Here is an 8,399-nt window from a genome sequence, read left to right as displayed (position 1 = left end):
ATTTATATGCCCCATGGTGGCATCTACACTGATGAGTTTGCTTAGCCTCACAGTGACCCTAGGAGAGAGAAATTGTCACTATCATCACTCTTTCAGAGATGAAGGATCCCCAGCACATAGACTTTTTTTTTTTTTTTGGTAAACTGTCCAATGCTATGGAGTTAGCAAGTGAAGGAGCCAGAATTAGATTTTGGAAGTCTGATTATAGAACCTGAAAACTGAGATTATGGGTATGACCCAGTTTATTAGAGTTTTAATAGTAAGTGGTAGTACTAAAGAGGAGAAGATGTCTTGGTTAATGCATAGTTCTGGTACCAGAAGGCATTTGATTTATTATTTTCACTTACTGAGTGATTCTTCTCAAGTAACAGTACTGGTACTCCAGGGTTGCTACATGCGGAAACCAAACGTGAGGCATGAGAAAAATGATACAATGCCCTTGCTCTGAAGATGGCCATGGCAGGTGATGAGTAAACTGCAGATAAGCGGTGGGATTTGGGAGGAAAATCAGTTCATGTCAGAAGAAGAGATAAATGAATTTTAAGCAGTTCACCTTCATGCTCCTCTGGGAAGGTCATATAAGATGTCACAGGTGAGATCAGAGTATTGTTTGTCAGATTATATTTAGTCTTCATCCTTTAAGAAATGAACTGCCATCAAATTCCTTCCAAGGAAGCTTTCAGGAAGGCTGCTCTGGTGACCACGTGGAGGAAAGTACGGAGAGTTAGGGATTGAGGTCATGCCTCATGATAAGAGGACCCACTAGGGGCTAAAATGAATCTGAGGTAAGTTGGGGTGGGAAAGAAAGGGAAACTATGCAATGTTAATAAATTGGGTTAATTACTTTAGACATTGATTGGATATGGAAGAGGAAAGAAGTTTATGATTCAGATTTATGGTGTGAGAGCTAGTGGGTTGCCAAGGAATAGATTCCAAATTTCATTGTATAGTTTATGTCTGGTCCAAGTGGGCTTTTTTTTTCACATAGGTGCCTAAAATTAAAGGCATTTTCCTATCATCTCTGACTTACAAAAGCAAAGGAAGTAGGTATGACCAGCTATGGTCATTGCAACAGTCTTGGTGGGTTCTTGTCTGGTTCAACATCATGTACTTTATACATCGGGTGTGTCCATTCTCTTGGAATGCCACCAGAGAAGCAAATGGAGGTCAGAATCCTCTGATGAGCTCACATAATTTCTCAATCAAGTCAATTCAAACATACCTTTAAAACCCATTTTTAGAGCTTGCTGAGTCTGGAGGCTATCATTTGAAATGATTGCTGTCTGGGAGCAAGTAGTCACTTTTCCTGTGCAGAGCTAGTGGTTATTAGAGATTGGAAGAATGGTGGGCATCTTCAACCTGATTGACATAGGAACTTGTCAGTGGAAGCAGCAGTAAAATATATTGGGTTTAAAAGATGAGGGTACAACATGTAAGGGCATCTTATGTTGACTAGACTGTGTTATGATACTATCTTCCATGATTTCATATAATGAGTGTCTTTTTAAAAATCTTACAGCAAGTCTTACTTATTAACTACTAGCTTGAAGTGAAGTAAAGTTATCCAGTGTCAGGGGAGGCCAATCAAATAAACATGGAGAAGAAAACACAGACATGATGTTTGCTTTCATTTTGTAGAATGGTGTCCTGATGTGTGAGAAGGTCAAAGCTGAGCTTAACAAGACAAGACAGGAGGTCTGAGCTCCACCGATTTACCTTCAACCTTAAACATAGCTTTGCCATGGAAATAGTTTGTCTCATTTGTTGTGAATTTTCTAGAGAAAAACATCCTTCACACTATTCATCTTTTAACTCTTACTTCATAGTAGGGATCACTGCCTAATGTTGCAACATTTTTGGGGGCAAGTTCTCAACTTTTGTGAAACACGGCTCAAAGGAGAACTTTGAGAATATTTAGAACGCACCCACCCAGACTTCATGCCAAGCACTTTCTAGGTGCCTTAGAGCTTGTGGTTTTCAATGTCAGAACAGCCCTTGCAGCCGTTTGTCAAGGACATACAATTTTTCTGGTTCTGTCCAAAGTGTTTTACCTCTTCTGTTCATTTAATATTCAACTTGGTAATTCCAGTTGCAACTTTGATGATAGAAAAGGTAAATTCCAAGTTAAAGATTAGATACATTATTTTGAAAATCAAGACAAAATGTCTTCATGTTCATGCCTGCTGGCAACTTAGGCACTATGATGGCTGAGGTTCAAGGTTTTCTCCTTTCCTAGCATCAGTATCTTTGGTCCTAAGTCATCACCCTCCTATACCACATTTACTTTCAGCTCTTACTGCCCTGAATAGTTCTGTTCAAGCCAAGCTGATCTTGGGCTACTAGGCTAAGAATGCTCTACTTCAAGTGTAAGCCATGTATCTCTGCTGTCTCTCAGGGACTTCACCCTGTTGCCAAGGGAAGCACATTGAGCTGCCAAAGACAGAAGTAAAGAGATAGAGACAGATAGAGACAGAAATAGATAGAACACCTTGAGGACAGCCACCGAATAGTAAAAGGCTGAGATCCAGTAGATAAGGGCCCCAGTTTCCTGTCCTTCAGTTGGGCAATTCTAAAAGACACATTTGCCCAAGTCTTAGAAGTTTTCAGTAAATTTTAGAGACATGCTTTTCATCATTCGGTATTTCCTATCTATTCTTTGATCATATTTCCCATTCTCTGATTTCTGGCCACAGGCTTTGCTTACAGAAGAATCCAAATTAAGGTGTCTATACAGGCTGGGAACTGAATTTTCATCACAAGAAGGGATTAATTTCTTAGATCTACCTTAACTAAATTCTGATGAGATTACTATATAAACATTAATGACATTTTTTTATTTAAAAATTTATTTTTCATTTTACATGCCAACTCTAGTTCTACCTCCTTTCCCTTCTCCCATCCTCCACTTCCCCCTTTCCACTTCTCAGAGGGGTAAGGCCTTCTTGGTGGAGTCAACAGAGTCTGGCATACCAAGGCGAGGCACGGCTAAGCTCATCTCCCCTGTATCAAGGCTGTGTAAGGTATCCCACCATAGTGAATGGGCTCCAAAAAGCCAGTTCTTGCACCTGGGATAGGTCTTGGTACCATTGCCAGACCCGCTCCCCAGATCAAGCCACATAACTGTAATGACAAATATTAATTTATGGAGAAGACCATAAAACCAAATAAACCAGAGCACACGGTTTGGTTTAGGGCAGAGCCAGAAGAAGGGGACATTCCAAGTCTTTGGCTGTTCTCTTTTTTAAACAGTCATGCAAATAATTTCCACCTCATTAAAGCATTCTTTCCTTGGATGTGTTTAGGCTGTAGCTTTCTTTAACATGCATGAAAGGTTCAATTTAATTTTCAGAGTACTTTTATAATACACGGACTGCATCTTGAGTTGATAATTCTTGGGGACTCGGGATGTGTCTTTCTCCATCATCTTTTTTTTTTTTTTGGAGTGAGATTATGAAAAGTATGAAAAAGAGAGAAAAGTGTCTAGGCAGTTGTATTTGTTGTCCTGAATACAAAGTGTTCTCTTGTTTAAAGATGGCTATTCAAATGATAGTCATAATAGCAGTTTGAGAGTAACCCGAACTGTTTCAATGTACTCTGTGTTATATATATATATATTTTAAATTTGAGACAGCTAATTAAGCATGTTTTCAATTTAAGGATGTATAGAGATTTGTATTTCTAGACAGCTAATTAAACATGTTTTCAATCCAAAGGATCAAGCTGTAGTGATCTGGAACTTCTAGTTGTAACTGGAAGCACATTTCTGTGACTTTTGTCTGACTGACCTTGTAGTATTTGTAGTTCTTGAATCTTCATTTTGCAGAAGGAAGTCAAAGGGGGTTACTTTGTGAAAGTCTCTAAGCACTGGTTTCTTTCATTCTTACCACCATAGCTCTAAAGTGAGATTTTTCTTCCCCTAGACTGTATGAAGAATTTCAAGATAGCTTTTAAAGGTTTAATGTGTGTGTGTGTATGTGTGTGTGTGTGTGTGTGTGTGTGTGTGTGTGTGTGTGTGAGTGAACACAAGTGCATGTGAGGAGGTTAGAAACCTTTTTTCTTTTTACCATGTGGGTTTTAGAGATCAAACTTACATGAACCATGTAGTCACCCCAAATACAACCTTTTTGGATTATAAAGCTCTACTCTGTTCTCCACATGCTTCAAGAGGGATCTTTCTAGGAGGCATATATGATTATGTCACAAATCTGCTTAAAACCTGCTGATGCTTCTGGGTAGGTATTGCTTCAGTATTTCCACTTCTCCTTTCTGTCCATGAAATGAAAAATGTTTCCATCCTCTGACTTTAAGCTCAACTGTGTGATTTCCTTTGCCAAAAGAAACATGAAGGGTTCTTTCTGGGGGTAAGCTCATGCCAGGGACTAGTATGTGACACCATTCATATGTTGATGCTCCCAGTTTAATTGTATTTGGAGATTTTGTCTTTAGTGAAGCGATGAAGGTAAAAATAGGGTCATGATGTTGGGGCCCTTATCGGACCATGAAGACCCCCTATGGAAGTCCTCACCCACCCTGGGGAGCAGAAAGGTTATGTGATAGGTAGGGTTTTAGTTGGGGAGAGTGTTAGGGGAGGAGGGGAGTGAGAGGGAATTGGGATTGGCATGGAAAACAATCTTGTTTCTAATTCAAATAAAAAATGAAAAAAAAAACAAAAAAAGAAAGAAAGGAATAATTTTTTTAAATATATAAAAAAGAAAAATGTCTTTCTTTTTCAACATAATATTTCTATTGATTATTTGGGAATTTCACACATTGCACCCCAATCACACTTCCCAGTTTTCCCAGGTCTACTCTCCTACCCTTGTGACCTCTCTCTCCCCAAAAACGAAGGAAAAAAAAGTAAAAAATATACAAAGTCCAATTTGTGTTGCCAATATACTCACTGGAGCATGGTCAAAATTCCCTGTGGCCAGCTCCTTAAAGAAAATCAAATCATTCCCCACTCAAACCCTTGCCAGAAACCACCAGCTGTGAAGAGCTGCACGTCAGCATCCCTATCACAAATCTTAGGAGTTCTATTCAATGGCTTCCTGATAGGGGACGTCCTTCAGTGTATATGTTTGCCTTATTGGTTGAATAAAGTACTGTTGGCCAATAGGGAAGCAAGTTAGGTGGGACTAGGAGTCGAGAAGGATTCTGGGAAGTGTAGTAAAGAGAAGTCTTGTGATCCAGACAGGAAGTGACATAGCAGACAGATTCAGAATATTAGCAGGGACAAGCAGGAAATCGTGCTTTTCCTCCTCCTCTCTTCTCTGGGAGCCACCATGTGAGCCAGACAAGAGAGGACAAATGCCGCCAGCATCCTCAATTAGGTAAGTCTTCATAAAATATATAGATTAATAATTATAGTTGATACTTAAGACAGAGACAGCAGATAAGAAATCCTAGTCATTGGTCAGCAGCATTGTAACTAATATAAGTATCTGTGTGTTACTTGGGGCCCTAACGTGGTGGCAGGTGAACTTGGGTGGCTGGTGAAAAGATTTATAGTTACAAAATGGTGTCAGGATGTGGTTTTATGAACTTCCACATAAAAATTTGACAAAAGCTTAAAAAAGGGATTCATGACTTCTTGGTAACAGCATTTTCTTGGGTGGTCTCTGTTTGCCAGAGGCTCATGACTCCTTTAAGAGAGGCTTTCTGACTCAGCATTCTCCTCAAAAACCACAGGGTTCTTGGTAAGAATTCAATGGTGTGTACGAGCAGCTGGCTCTCCAAGCCAGCAGCCTAGACCAAGGCAGTGAGCACAGCTCTCAGTGCTGGTGGTAAACGTACCCCCGCCATCTTGGAAAGACAGCAGCTAAAGCAGCCATCACTTTCATTTTAGCAATGTTGGTTAGCAGATAAAAGATCGTGTGGCCAGAAAAAGGTAAAGATTTACAGTAAAAACAGATTCAGATGAAGAAAAAACCTCTAAAGATTTGTGCTATGTTTAAAAGTACACATAGGCTTGTAAGAGAAAAGAAACAGGATAAAGTTGTTGAAAGAAAGAAAGAGAAGCCGGTGGTGGTGGCACACACTGGTAGGATTTGCTGAAGGAAGCAGAGGCAGGCAGATTTCCACAGAATCTCTGTCTCAGAAAAAAGGAAGTAAAAGAAATAGAATAACAAAAAGCTATGTAAAGATGGAAAATACACACAGAGTCTGGATACTATATGCTATATTGTTGTTTTTAAATTGTTTGATTGCTGAGGAAGGAGCAACAACTGCTAAAAGACATTTGATTATTAACGCTTCTGAATTAACCCAACTTATACATTTTAAAAATGCTTTGACTACAAAATTTAAGTCTAAGGACAGGCTACTTGGAAAAAGAATTTCTGAAAATGTAAAGCTATGGATTCCTTCCAGACTAATATGGTTTGATCAAGCAAGACTACCTGAAGCAGTAGCCCAACCGTTCCTACATCCAAAACAGCTGAGATGATGCATTCATAGACCACTACAACCAGGATTTCTGTGTTTTGTCATGATCCCCATGGTATGGACATTGCCCCCAACCAGCAGGCAGCAGTTTGGAATGAATGACAAAATATTCCCAAATATTGTTTATAAATGTCTGTTTTCATTTAAATGGGGTTGATTATAAATAGTAATGATCACAGTCTATCTCATTTTAAAGGAAAGAATGGGAATAGGATATAGAAATGAATACTTCACATTGGTATGGATTTTCATTTATTGATACAAATTTAAGGTCAATGTTGTGATCTGTGCATGTCTCCTCTTGTTTGGCATTCTGTTGACACAAATCTTTTAAAATGTAATGCATAATTAAATACAGATTATATAGTCACTTATAATAGTCTGAACTTATAATTAGGTTAGTTAGGTTTTCTAGATATGCAGAGATATATTTGAGATGGATAGATACTCTTCAAATTTTTCAAAGACCAACAGAATATATGACATTGAAATGGTTTAGGGTTTTTCTTAACAGTGAGATACAACTGTTACTGGCACACCAATTACATCTGAGAGGAAGATGGGCATCGAAGAAACTTGTTATTGAGTTTGCTTTCAACATGGCAAGATTAACCATTTGGGTAAGAAACTACTCTTGCCTGGACTGTTTGTTACTGTATAAACACAAGAAAGTGACTAAGGGTTCCTGCTTCATGGAGAAGTCTGCCAGACACACTGTGGCCTATAGGCTGAAGATGGATGCCCCAACGGTACAGAGGAAATTTGGGTGACTGTCTAGGTAGTGAGATGTCTCTGTCAGATCTAGAGTTTATATATTATCCTTCTCTGGTCTTTGATGGATTTGAAGACAGATAGTTATGGTTATAGTTTTCTTTAGTTATTATAAAAGATAAGCTACATATAATACCTTGGACTCACAAAGATAGGATAGATGATAGACTATTTTCTTTAAATGTTTCTAAATGTTAATGAACTAAGTATCAAAACTATAGTTCTTACTTGATACCTGTTTTGTTATATATTTTACTATGTTAATGGTAAAATCCTTATTTTTATTTAGACAGAAAAGAGGAGATGATAGGGAATGTCCTATTGGTCTTATTGGTTGTTAAATAAAATACTATTGGCCAATTGGGGAGCAAGTTAGGCGGGACTAGGAGTCAAGCAGGATTCTGGGAAATGTAGTAAAAAGAAGTCTTGTGATCCAGGCAGGAAATGACATAGCAGGCAGACTCAGAATATATGCAGGAAATAGCACTCTTCCTTCTCCTCTCTTCGCTGTGCAGATGCCCTGTGATCCCAGGAAGATAGGACGCTAAGGCAGGTGTCCTCGATAAGATAACTCTTTATAAAATATAAAGATTAGTAGTTATGGTTGATACTTAAGATTGAGCTATCAGATAAGAAATCCTAATCATTAGCCAGCAGCATTGTACCAAATATTAATCTCTGTGTGTTGTTTTGGGTGCCCATGTGGCAGCAGAGCTCGGGTGGCTTGGCGGAGACTTATCGTTACAGCTTCCTGTCTAGACTGTTTATTTTTGGGGCATGGGAGGTTGGGGAAGCGGTGGAGGGGAGAAATCCTAGAAGCCTTCTGTGAGTCTGCATTCATCAATACTACTGCCCTTTACAGTCAGTGGCAGCACAGTTCATGGACTTCCACATTTCCTCTAATGGATGGACCACAGACCTCAGAGTAATCTCTTGTGGCAGTACAGACCACGGGCATCCACACAGCCCCTGGGTTCAGCAGGACCGCAGACACAAACATGGCCCTCAGGCATCAATATGGTCCTGGGTGGCAGCAGGGACCATGGACACCAACATGGCATCCTGGGACATCATGGACCATGGAGGTCTTTTGAGGAGGCCCAATCCAGAAAATGAACATTCTCCATCTTGGACATCCTGTCATTGTTCAGAGCCAGGGCAATTGTGGGGATGGGGAGCATGTT

At 39.4% G+C, this 8,399-nt stretch overlaps 1 protein-coding gene across 1 annotated transcript in view; it reads left to right on the top strand.

Moving 5' to 3' along the window:
- The first annotated feature begins 5,214 nt into the window (after positions 1 to 5,214).
- The window catches only part of LOC100751845 (SUMO-conjugating enzyme UBC9-B), a 213,836-nt gene continuing 210,651 nt past the window's right edge, over positions 5,215 to 8,399 (top strand). Inside the window, exon 1 of the transcript XR_004770304.1 lies at positions 5,215 to 5,330. The gene's annotated coding sequence lies outside the window, so the exon portion shown is untranslated. The remainder of the gene's footprint in view (positions 5,331 to 8,399) is intronic.

This window comes from Cricetulus griseus, chromosome 5 (genome assembly GCF_003668045.3).
Source record: "Cricetulus griseus strain 17A/GY chromosome 5, alternate assembly CriGri-PICRH-1.0, whole genome shotgun sequence".
NCBI classification, from domain to species: Eukaryota; Metazoa; Chordata; class Mammalia; order Rodentia; family Cricetidae; genus Cricetulus; species Cricetulus griseus.
Note: the sequence above shows the minus strand (reverse complement) of the source record. Positions and strands in the feature narration are given on the sequence as shown.